Below are 13,881 nucleotides of genomic sequence, written 5' to 3'. Positions count from 1 at the left end.
CAGCCCGGAGCAGGTTCCCTTTGCTTCTCTGTGTTTGGTTGCATTAAATGCTCCCTAGTCTCCCTACTGTATTAAACTATGTTGCAATCACCATGCCTCATCAGGCTTGGTTCCTTCGGAAGGATATTAGGTGAGAAGCTTGCCAAACATACTCTGCAGGTTACTTACATGATTTGTTTGTGCTTTCAGAGTCCTTTAAACAAAGTTTGGACAATTCCAAGCAGGCTCCATGTGCCTTTTACTCTAATTGGTTTCCCTCTAGCTGCTTCCATAAAGGCCAGACTAATGAAGTGCTGCTGAAATGAGTGTTCTTCTGCACAATGTCCTATCTTTGCAGAAGACTTCTAAAGCTCTGTTTGAGTGACTATTTCGTCCCCGATAGAATTCTTGATCTTCTTGCTTGATTACTCAGTTTGACAGGAAGTCCAAATTTAAAAGTAGCCCTGGCTTCAAAACTTCTTTCATTCACAGATAATTAAGGAAACTTTGCCCGTGGGACCCCTCAAGACTGCAGAAACATTTTTTTTACCCTTACAGTTTTATCACAGTGAAGTTTTTATACTGACATGCATTATAAATTTATACACAGATGGCTTTCTAAAATGCTCAGTCTACTCAGCTTATTTGTACCAGGTTCACAACAATTACATCCTAGTCACATTTCATGGATTTTTTTTAAACTAACAGAATGACCTGCACAGTATGGAGTCCCACAACAAAGGATCTACATATTTTTTGTAACGAGAGCTTTCAGCTTTCCAAGAAAAATAACAAAATAGAAAAAGTGCAGATTGATGGATAATTGCAGTTTTGTTCTTTTGAAATTTAATTTACAATTCAATAGTGTGCAAAAGAGAATAGCTCTGAATACTCTCCGAAATAATTAGTGAACTGACTTGTTGGCTCATACGCCAACTGACTGACTCATGGTGTAGCGATCTGACTAAAGCAATGACTTTTTGCACAAACTGTAGTCTCCTATTATTTCTTTTACTTCTCGTCTGCGTCCTTGTGTTTCACTGACCCATTCTCATTTATATTATCTTCTGCAATTACCTCTCTGTTGCTAGGAGACATCAGAGACATTTTCTGCTGGGTTGTTGTGGTCCTCAAGGTCTCCAGTGGGCAGAAAAGTCTGTACTGCTTGTGTGTGTATGTAGGTGATTACTGTACACACAGTACTGTACACACACACAGTGAAAGTCGTGACTTTTTAAAATGCTAAACAAAAGCAGAATTCAACGTGAGCTCGTAGATCTTATCTCAGAACCTTTCTTCTCTTTATAACTCCTCCCCTCCCAACATCTCTTCCCTCTTGTCCCCCCATTTACTAACAAATCTATCTTTTCTCTTCTTGATCCATTGTCCACACCCATCCTACTTTCAACCATGATCATCATCCTTTTTAGTGCTACTTGGTAGAGATTTATGTCTTCCAAGTTATGTTACCGATTTCTCACATTTTTTGTGTGTGATTGTGATAAAATATAAGCCGACTTTAAACCCTGTCCACCTCTGAACTGGTTAACTGCTAGTGATGTTGTGCCCAGGGGCATGTAAATTTTTAAAGCGCTGTATAATTCAAAGACATTTGAAAAACTGAATATATGCAGGCACACCCAGCGAGCATTTAGGAAGTCTTTATAACAGAAAATAAATAGTCAAACACTTTGTGAAAGCTTGATAGAGTAGAAGCCTTTTGCTTTTTTGTGTCTGTTACTTTGTAACACTGCTGCTTTTTGATGTTTTCAGTTCATTCCCCTCCCCCCTTTTTCAGTTATTCTATTTTTCTTTTTTACATTCTTTTCATTTGAAAACATTTGAAAACTCGTATAAATTACATTAAAAACAATCTATCGTTTGCATGCCTATAGCTAATTTGACAGGTTGTTGTTTGTAAAGGGTGTAACAAAAACAGCACAGCACAAAAATATTGTCACATTATCAAAAAGTAGCATATCACAGTTTTATAACCGCTGATGGATGTTTGTACTCCCAATGTGAGAGCAGCCTCAGCTTCTTTCACAATGCAGCACACGTTATTAAATTCTTTTGCAACTTCTTCCTGTTCAGCCCTGCCGTACTCTCAGTGCATTTCATCATCTTGCTTTGATTACTCTGCACAACCATTCTCTCTACTCTCTGTCCGTCCCTCTCAATACTATTGTCAACCTTTTACCTCTCTGCTCTCTCATTCTCCTCCTATTGTGTACCCCTGTTGATATATTGAGAGTACTTAATTAAGATAATTACAGACTGTAATGTATTTAGTGGCGGAACACATCCTCATTATTTGTGCTTGTAATTGAGATGTTTAAGAGTGGTGTTAGCAACACAGTGGCAAGGGTTTTCAACAGCAATCTGATATTATGCCATATTTTTCACATTTAATACTGTGCAAAATGCCACTGTTTTGGTGAAACATGCCTCTTAAATTGAATATTTTGAAGGGAATAGTTTACTGGATGATGCTGATTCTTAAATACATCCAAATACAATTAAATACAGAATTGATAAGTTCTGGTATGAAACCCTTAATTAGATGTTTCATGGCTCAATCAGTACTGAGATTGAACACAGTTTGACAAAAGCTGTTCAGTAAAATAACTTGTTTCTTACTACATTTGTGTCTATTCATGTTTTTCTTTGTACATGAAATCTAATTTAATAACATGTCCCACAGGAGGGAGACTACTCATTTAGATTGTAGATCAAAAAGCAGCACTTATCTTTTTATTTGTCAGCTGAAGCATCTGAGTCTCTATTTTACAGCACGTACACCCACTGGCCACTTCACTAGATACATTATTATGACTGCTCATTTATGCAAATATCAAATCAGCCAATCACATGGCATCGAATCATACACGGTTAGGTGTGTAGACATGGTTAAGACAGTCTGCTGAGGTTCAAACCAAGCATCAGTATGGGATGAAAGGGTTTTTAGGGGATTTTGAACGCAGCAGTCGTTGCTACCAGATCGCCTGGTCTGGTTATTTCAGAAACTGCTGATCTACTGGGATATTCCTAAACAACCATCTCTAGGGTTTACAAAAAATGGTTCTAAAAAAGAAGAAAAATATCCGGTGAGTGGCAGGTGAAAATGCTTTGCTCATGCCAGCCAACAACACTCACTAAAATAACCAACCAGCACATGTGGAAAAGCACCTATGAATCCACAGCATGTCAAACCTTGAAGCGGATGGGCTACAGTAGCAGAAGATCGCACTGGCTGCCACTCATGTCAGATAAAAACAAGAAGCTGAGGCTACAATTCACACAGACTCCAAAATTGGACAATAGAAGAAAACGCTGATTGGTCTGGTGAGTCTTCTGCTGTGACTCTCAGATGGTAGGCATAATTGAGCCTAGCTGATGATTGTTGCTGACTATCCCTTTATGACCACCTTGTATCCATCTTCTGATGGCAGCTTTCAGCAGGACAAAACAGAATGTGTCAAAGCTCATATGATCTAAGACTGGTTTCTCGAACATGACAGTGTGTTCACAGTATTAAATGGCCTCCCTCAACTATATGTTGATGTCCTATCAATATGAACCAAAATCTCTGAGGATTGTTGACAACACCTTGTTGAAGTTGTGCCATGAAGAATTACAACAATTCTAGAGGCAAAAGGGTTAGTATCAAAGTGTACCTAATAATGTGGTGGATGTGTACTGAATAAGCTCAGCAGTTTCATAGATGTATCTGTTGTGATTACTTGTAACAACACCATTGTTTCCATCCAAAATAACTCAGTAAACAGTTGTTTTCATATTATCAGACATGTGAAAGTCATATTACTCACTAGGAATAAGACTTGCAACTTTTTCCACAATGTAAAATCAGTAATGGAGAATATAATAATACAGTCAGATATTTAGCATAATCCACTTGGTACTTTTTTGAGCATTATCACAGATCTAGACAGTCACAAGGGTAACACATGGTAGTATTCACTTGTATTGCAGTGGCTGTGACTGAAGTAGTACATTTTTATATGTGTACTTGTTTTAAAAGTAAGGGTGAAAATGAAGAAAGCAAAAAGAAAATAGAAACGTGTCACAAACCTGCTAACAAAACAACTTTTCCCCCCTCTGACTTTTCAGAATAATAATAACAAAAAAAATGCAGGAGTAGACATTATGTGGCACAAAGGAAAATAATGTCATCAAAACTCTCTGTTTGAAAACATTCCCTAAATATTTCTAGATGGGTGTCTAAATCAAAATGGGAAAATTGTGTAATTCTTTTAATACTGTGCTATAATCAGAGTAGACTTATCAAAACTTGAAATAAGAACAAAAAAAGTTCAAAGAGAATGGTATATTTGAGGTCTTTTGAAAAGCAGAAAATAATCAATAACATCACAAAAATCAGGCCTACAGACAGGTTTTCTTTACACAGACGTTTGTCTGTCTGATTCTGTTGTTCTCTCTGCCTCAGTGTTTCTTAATCTATTTCTCTGCGCTCTCATTTTGTCTTTCCTCGTCTCTCCTCTGTCTCTTTCTGACTGTCCCTCCTGCAGAGACATATCCTCTATGCTTGATTGCTCTCTTCTGATTTCTTCTCCCTGGGTGGTGTTTGTCAGAGATCGGGGGCTGAGGGTGGGCAGGGGTGTACTGGTTATGTGTGAGTGGGAGTCAAAACAAGAATAACTGTCTTCCAGTGAGTCTGACACATCACAGGCTTCCTGATTGCATTTGTGTGCGCGCATGCCTGAAGATTAACACACGCTGTGTCTAGACACTTTTGATCCAGGAGTTTGCTGCGTTCGCCCACATAACCATAAAGTGTGGTTTTCTCAACACCTCACTAGATTTGAGTAATGCACTTTATTACAGTTTGCAGGCAATGTGGTAATTATGGGGCCATAAACTATTAGTAAAGCTGAAAATGTAGAAATTCCTATGTATTCCCGGGTAATTTATCGACTTTTTTCCCCCTTCATAGCTGTTATGGCATGCTCCTGGTGCGATCAGAGCTCAGGGTATTTGCTCTTCAAATAAAAATTTTCTGAACTATCAATGTAAGAGTTACATCATCATTCAGCCTGTAACCCTATATATAAGATAACACGAATGGATACAAGTCTTGCTACCTTGTGGTGTAAAGTAAAACATACAAATTTACTAAATACAGGTATGGCTCTCTTGTCCTTAGCTTTCAGTGTTAAACAGGGTATTTATCAAATGAAGTAGAAAGAAATGGTGTAGAGTAGTCCTGATTCATGGTTATGATACAGAAATTGCTGTAATTGTTTGCAGATGATAATTATAACTCGTTTGGTTACCATAGGTTACATTCAAGCCATGTCACATGCCACATCACACATCATTTGTACTTGTTAAAAGACTTCACATTTTTGTCACTATAGAAAGCCTCACGCTATATTTGCTGTCAGGAATAATTTCGGGGCCATGTAAAGAGGGAGGAAGCATAATGACAAGCACACAAAGTTTCTTGATCCACTGAAACTTTTTCACTCCTGGGATTTTGACGGCTGCAAGTAACACCTTTTCTAGGTGACTGTTATTGTACATGCCTGCTGACCAACATGGATTAATGGAATTCTTAATGGAACTTAGTCACTGTTACGGCTTATTTATTACACCTGTGCTTTTCCTGCTGTGATGATTAAAAATGTCAGCTCTGAAAGAAAGTTCTATGGAGTGAAAGTTAGCTTAATTATGTAGTTTGATACGGCTGAGAAATTGTGCAGGAAAGAGTTGTCATTTCAGAAGGCTAAAGAACTGTTTCCCTTTGTCAGATATCAAGGAGCTAAAACTTTTTTCATTAAGTTACACAATATTAACAGGATCCTAATGCCAATGTTAGGTAGTTACAGGATGTGTGTATAGGAGGCTCAGCATTAAGACAGCCATCAGTTGAGCTTGCCAGTTATGTTCCTAATCTCTTATCATTTTAGTAACCATGGATGTAAAGTGCTTTCATGTAAACAGTATGTACGCAATCCAGGCTTCTTAGGCAACAGGTTTTGATACTGCTTCTTCGGTAAACTTAATTATCTTAGTAGGGCTCAGTTAATTTAAACAGAGCAATGGTTGTTATGGTGATCACTATCAAACAAGTTACTGAAGACAGCAGTTAGACAACATGCACACACATACATGTAACTGCAATGAATATTAAATGCAAGTTCATTTAATATGACAAGCCATTTACTATACGAATACACCTCTGATACACACTATCCACTGATCAATATTGTCTCCAAGTCTGTTGCCATGGATCCAGCGTTGGGCCTCCACAGTGTTATGCCCCTGATTATTTTCAGTATTTCACAAGTGATTAATAACTGCTTTACCTCTGGCTGTCTGAGAGGAGAAGTGGTAGTTTCTCTTTTTTTTCTTGAGAGAAGTTGATGGATCTAATGTTTTTGCTCTCAGAAGAAGAACACACACATAGACACATAAAAAATAGAAATAGAAATAAAAATAAAGCAAGATAGAAAACTCCAGGAGATGGAGAACCGCTGGCATAGTGTTGTTTAATAGGACTCACTGGAGAATTATTGCATCACCTAAGTCGTTACTGCATTAATATGATTTGCAAAAATGTTGCTAATCTACTCTTCTTTCTCATTCTTCTACTTCTGCTCTACTTGCATAACAAAAGTTTTAAAAATAGTCTTAAAAAAGAGAAATGACACATGTACAGTGATGAGAGGAGACTGGAAAGGTGGCGGGCAGTAAGGAGAGAGAGATGGAGGGAGTTGTGGTCTCATTATAAAGTAATCACCAAGAAGAAAGGTCAGGTGGCTGTTACAACAGCTATAAAATACTGAAGAGATGGAAAGGGAGAGAAAGACGGAGTGAAAGAGACATCATTTATGAAATACCAATAGAAAGGGGAACAGAGAGAAAGATAGAGAGTCAGAGAGAGAGAGGGAGAGAGAGAGAGAGAGAGAGAGAGAAGTGTAGGTGAGATCAACTTTCAATACAGCCATAAAATACTGGCAGAAGGTTGCTGTCAGGGAGGAAGGATTCTGTGGCACACGTTGGGGGCAGGAATTAAATGGTCCTGCTGCCATGGAATTATATCATGGCTCTTTGTGCTATTCAGGTGAACAACTCATTTCTGACATTCAATACAAATAAATGGCTTATCTACTGAAAGTGTAGACATTCCAATTTTACAGAGTGAAGTAGAATTTTTCCTTGACCTGCCGGGACGATTTGCAGTACTGCCAGGAGTATGCAAAATAACAAAAGCAGAAGTGACTCTGATACAACCATATGCACTGATTAAGCAATGAAATCTGAAATCACAGATTGGAGTCGTGCTCAGCTGTGCCACTTTTGCCTCAGAACTGTGTTGCTACACTCTCCTACATCTGTATACTGTGTGCAGTCTCTGATTTGAGGAATGTGCTGTGCATCTCCAAAAACACAGTGCAATTATGCATGCTTCAGTGTGGGTGCCTTAATTAAATCTTCCTGCATGGCACGAGGCGCCAGCAAAATAAGTACACAACTCTGTTCTTCTTCTGCACACCAGACTGGAAAAGGATTTTAAACAGATCTCAGTAGAATTGATTTGGGAACATAAGGTGTCGTCAATGCGTGTATTGGGCACCACATTATCAGTCTGGTGCCAGATTTTCAAATTCTTGCACACCTTTAAGAATATTTAAGGAGCACTCACAGTTTTTAATACTGTGTGCATCATCCACCTTACTAGAATTTGTTTTTTTAGCACTGTTGCCAGATTTCTTACTTTTAAACTATATGTTCATGCGTCTTTGGGGAACAATAACCCAACTACAAAGGCTTTTACTGGGCTGTGGGTGGGTCAGGAGAGTGATTATTTTTAACAATGTTCATGTTATCTCACTGTTTTCCTGGTTTCCTCCTTTTTCAAATAAGAACAAGAGCTTGGATTGTTAAGCAGGTAGATTATTTTTAATTATAAAAATACACAAGAACCTCCACAGAGTCTGTAGAGCTTGAAGGCAGAATAAAAACATACTCTCTCAATTTAGTCTCTACAAGCATGTGACAAAGAAGAAAAGAAAAACTTATCTATAAAAGTCCCATCGCAGAGCAAGAGCTGATAATCAGTTTGATGATTATTGGAGTTCTATAACAACCAACAAATGTAAAGATGGTTCTTATTCAGCAAAGCTGTTCTGCCGTCTGGCATTTGATTGCCTCCCTTAGTGCAGAAATAAAGACTTCAGTCATCTTATTGCAATGAATTCACTACATGGGTGAAAATGACCCATGATTAAGTGTACGAGACACTTTATGTGAGACTGTTTGCAGCAGTAAAAATCTGACATTTGTTCTTGTTTTTTACACATAAAACAACCCACTTCCTACTGACAACAGACTTGCCTCCCGCTTCTAAAAACAATGAAGACCTAACCTCAACCATGTCATTTTCTAGTCACTGAGGTGTGACAGCTTGCTGCTGCTTTATGTTGCACTCTGCCATTGCCGCATTTCTTAAACGTGATTGAAGCAAACAAGTCTAGAATATTCCTTCAGAACACAGAAACTGTTCAGGGAGTGACGTTTCATGCCACCTTCCCTTCTAGATGTTAAAATTCTCTTCCTTTCCTGCAAATGAGTTAAGTTGATGCAAAACCGATAACGAAAAACAAATTCTGTTTTTACTCAGTGAATTATATTTACAGTCAAATTAATCACAGAGCAAGCAAAGGCCAACTTTTAGGACACATTAATCCGTCATTTATACAATTATTAGCGGCTCAGAATTTCAGCTCTGCTAGGATTAGCAACTTATTAAACTCTTAAGCCTTTATTGAGAAAGGAAACCTAAATGGCAACATGATTTGTGTCACTGAAGTTACTATGGCATGTGCCAAAGGTCTTGTGGCCATTTGCAATGAGCTTGTGATCTTGTTGTCTTTTGGAATGGCTGCTTCTGTGACAGGGAGCAGGTTTGGCTTTGACTTTTAAAATAACACTGATTCAGGCTGCTATCAGTCATTTTGTGATTAAATGGGGAAAATTTTGCAATTTAGTTCATTCTGTTTGTGATAATACGGCAAACTGTTTAACTGTGATATATTGCTGAAAATTGCAAATCTGTTGCCAGAACCCCAAAGATATGGAACAGAAAAACAGGAATTCTTCCACAAACAGAAATGTGGTTACTGCAGGATGGTGACTTAACTTTAATATGGCTTAGATGCCAGGACACCTTGGTGTTATATAGGAATATAATCAGTTGAGACAAGTTGATTGATTGTCACATGCCACAATTCCCTTAAAAACTGGACACTGACAAGTTAAGGTTATTTTTAGTCACTGTTGAACCCTCAGTCTCTGAGCAACTAGTTGCTCACTACAATTACTAACAACTGATCACCGAGTGCCAAAGATTTTACCTTATATACCACGCAAAGATCTAGAGGAACGTATCCATGCATTCATCACTTCAGGACTAGAATATTGTAACTCTCTTTACTTGGGCCTCCAATCTTCCCTCCTTCAGCGATTGCAGTTGGTCCAAAATGCCGCAGCACGTCTATTAACCAGCACTAGAAGGTATGATTCCATCACCCCTGTTCTAGCCAACTTACATTGGCTTCCTATCAAATATCGAATTGATTTTAAAATCGTATTGTTTACTTAAACAATCTAAATAATATGGCACCTGATTACTTAGCTGATCTCCTCTGTCTGTATAGCCCTAAGAGAGCATTAAGATCATCGGGTCAACTGCTATTAGTGCAACCTAGGTCTTGGCTGAAGACCAGAGGAGACTGTGCCTTTGCCATTGCCGCACCCAAATTATGAAATAATCTTCCTCTAGACATTTGGGCATCAGATTCTATTTTATCTTTTAAATCACATCAAAACGTGCTTGTTTAACCTGCCATTCGAGGCTAATTAGTGTGATTTTCATCTGGCTCTGCATTTATATTATGTAGTTATTTTTTATCTGTAATTTATATTTTATATTGTGATTTTATCTGTATCATGAAAGGGGAAAGCATGATATGTTGCCGACATTTTTAATGTAGTGTGACTGAGTGATACACTGTGTCCTCTTGGGGTAAGTTGAATACCTCTACGGAGCTATGTGTTTATTGGCTGTGTGAGTTTGCATTCTACTCCAAACTTTAAGAAAAATCATCATTGGAACAACTTTAAAAATGCTTTGCTGTCTCTGCAGGTCAAAGGGACCATAGTTAGCTGACTAGCTAACTATGGTCCCTTGATTCAAAGACTGTCAAGTCAATTCAAAGACTGCTCCGAACGACATACAAGTACACACAGCACTTTCCATCAGCCAACTTGGTTAATTCAGAACTTACAAATGGCTTCTAGAAATTCATCAATAAGTCATGAAGGGAAAGGAGATCATTTAAGGGCACATTATACCACAATAAGCACACAAAATTATAAAGATGTCACTTGAACTTCAATATATTCCCCATTTTGATTATTTCTTGCACAATGTGATTCATTTGTATTTTTGTTAATGTATTAATAATCTGTCAAAACACAAAGTGCCAGCAGAAAACCAGCATTTCAAGAAGAAGATTGAAGTACACTACACTTGCTACTTAGCTAGAGACACAATTACAAAATCAAACCTCCCTGGATCATAATTTGCTAAATATAATAAAAATCTCTTTTGAAAGTTGGACAACAAGTTAATTTTCAAGAAAATGATCCAACATTTTACAGATGTTTGCATTAACCTTCCTGTTCCGCGCAGGTCAGGTGGATTCAGGTAAAGTTAATAGAAAACATCATAGATTTGGCAGGTTAGGGCAAAAGTGACACAGAGTATAATAGTCAGAAAAATGTTGCCTGCAATAGGGCAGCCTGTGATTACTGGACTACTTTCTCTCTCCCTGTTCCTGTCACTGCCTTTAGGATACACACACACACACACACACGCACACACACACACGTACAGGTCCTTTTATGCCCTGCTGGTTAGTAATTTGATACAGTCAGGTATCGCAGTCAGTGCCTTGCCTTGCTGTTTTCATGGCACTGTCCGTGGTGCTGAAGTCGCACTGCTGCCTGTATTCGATCGCAATAATATTTCTAAACTATAATATTTCAACTGCATATAATTTTTTTTCTGTGACTACACCCTGTAAGAAGTGAACTGGACCAGCTCACTTCTTTGGCAAAAAATATTTAAGGGAAAACATGGCTGAAGATACAATTTATTGCACAGACAATGCAGGGAACATTTAAGAAGGCTACAACTCACTCTATGAACTCACTCTAACAATATTTCACATCACATGTTAACTACATCTTGTTGTCTAAAGTCAAGCTAATGAAATTTATTTCTTTTGTTTCTCTTTGTCCATTTACCATGTTTTGATTATTTCTTTTTTTTTTTTAAATTAGTAGAAGTAGTAAAACTGATGTAATAAATTTCATCTTGTGCACATACAAAAGTGTTCAACATTGTTAAAGTAGCAAAAACTGGTATGGTTTCTCATGGGCATCATAGGATTTTTTTTTTATTACATAAAAATGACGTTTTTCGCTTTTACCAGCCTTCAATCACAGCTAGTTATAATTAGTTTATAGAAAGTTGTTGCATATTTTCACCAGCAAGCTGCTATTCAGCATTAGAACAAAAAATTCCTAGCCTGTTTTGCAGTTTGTAATTTCAGCTGATTTAGGCATCTAGTTTCATTTGCTTTTTGAGTTCCATTTAATTCCTTCCTAATTTATTGTGGGTGTTGGAGAGGTTATTAGCATTACTTGTGCCAAATCTGAGATTTTCTCACTGAATGAATAGTGGAAGTGTTTTTTCACAGTAATGTTGACTCCTCAGATTCAGGAAAATTGCTCTACCTAATAAACATAGTTTTGATCATTTGAAATGAATCAAATATACTTTGATATTAAAGATGCATAAAATTGCCATGCCCTAGAGCTCAATATGACATTTTTGTATTGTGAGGATGGACATTTTACAGTATACCAGTGTTATAATGTAAATGATGCATATGCAAATGTTGCAGGGAGTTACTCAGGTTAATTACACAGATCTGAACGATTCTAATCGCAGGTTTAAAAGCCATTACACACACTACGAGGGAACATTACCTACAAACAAGGTAAAAATATGCCACATTATAGCAGCATAATCAGATTTAATGGTACAGTGGAGGAGAGAGTAATCAGGTACAACTTTCAAAGGTTTAGTTTTGCTTACAGGCAAATTTAAACAAGCCAAGCACTTGGGGGAAACACAATGAAACCCTAACTTTTGCAGCATCTGGTTTAAAGAGACACAGCTGTGTGTACTTTTTCTTTTTTGGTGTAGCATTTCAGGACATGGTTCCTTTGCACTACAGTGACAGGCTTCGCACACCCATCGTTAAATCGCACAGGTGATTTGGCTGACTTTTGGCTGATTAGTCCTTTTCTCAGTACTGTGTGTGAAGTACTTTATCCAATTCACAGAATAGCTTTACCCAACTTCAACCTGAGCAGAGGTGTAATCAGTCAAAAAATCTGAAACCACCTGCGGGACTGTGTAGTGTCTCTATTGAGGACGAAGAGAACAAAGAAACCTTAGCAGAGTTAAAATGAAATCTTGGTGAAGCTACCTCTAAAGCATGGCTTCACATCAACATGGAAACTAAATACTTCATTACAGTTATAGTATTTTACAGAGCCATCGCTGGGTGCTAAGTTTTATCCAGAATTTATGTTTGTGTTTGCATTCATTGGTGAGCCAGAGATGTGAGGCATTACCTTAATGGTGGTAAAAATATTGTTTCAACAGCACCACTGGAGGCACTTAATGCTTCATCACCACAATTACTGCACAGAAGGGGGTGTAACTAAACTGGAAATGAAGAAAAAATAAAGCACCATGTTTTTTCATTTGAAGTTTTTTATGCAAATTATACAGAGCCAGGGAATATGCTGCCATCATATTTGAATCACAAACTGTGCTGTGCAAAAAGTCACCTCTCATTTTTTTTTAAATATTTTGCTAGAAAAAGAGGAAATGGATGCAAAAAATTGTTGAAACGTGCAAATACACATGGGAAAAAAGGATATAAGGCAAACATGTATAAATTGATTTACTTCAAATATGTTTCGTAATATTTCCCGTGCCACTCTGAAGTCATTGTTTGCATAAATCCCTCCACAGTATTTATGAAGCCAAAGAAGAAAACCCAAACTGGCCACAAAAGCCCTGTTTTTACTCAGTGAAATTGCCTGTCCATGCATACGACTTATTTTATCTGTTGCTTTTGTTATTTCAAGAATGTGTCTGAGGAAGAAATCGCAGATTATGTGCACTGATGAATGTCGAAAGATGGAGGAAAGGAACAGAATAAAGGTTTTTTGTTGGGATAGGATGTGGGTTGGTGTGCATTTTCTGCTATTCTTAGTTATGTTCTAACATCTCAAGTTTTACTTTGTTATTTATGTTCTTTAACATACTTAATAGATATGCTTCTTGCAGACATGATTGCAAGAATTAGATTTAAGATTTAGTTTTCCATTAACTGGACCAGAACTGGGAATTTTTCAGGTCCAAAGCCCAAGAAGTGCTGTGATCATGTAAATGTTACAAAATGTTGTATCAGCTGTCGGTACTTCACAGCTGTCGGTACTTTCAGACTCTTTCTAACCTGACAGAATGGTCTGTATCGCATACTTCACTGAGCATATAGCCCATCCATGAACCATGTAATTCACTGGCATGATCGACGATGAGTGAAGATACAAAAATACAATTTTCGTGGACAAATAAAACCGAACAAAAGATGCGATTTAATGTTTAAAAGGTAATTGAAAACACAACAGTTCAGTTCAGGGAACAAGCAAACAAAGCTCCTACTGTACCGTTTTCATCAGTCTGACAGAGAACACGTTGTATGA

This window comes from Maylandia zebra, linkage group LG14 (genome assembly GCF_041146795.1).
Source record: "Maylandia zebra isolate NMK-2024a linkage group LG14, Mzebra_GT3a, whole genome shotgun sequence".
Classification (NCBI taxonomy): Eukaryota; Metazoa; Chordata; class Actinopteri; order Cichliformes; family Cichlidae; genus Maylandia; species Maylandia zebra.
The sequence above is the reverse complement of the archived record's forward strand: the minus strand, read 5'-3'. Positions refer to the sequence as shown.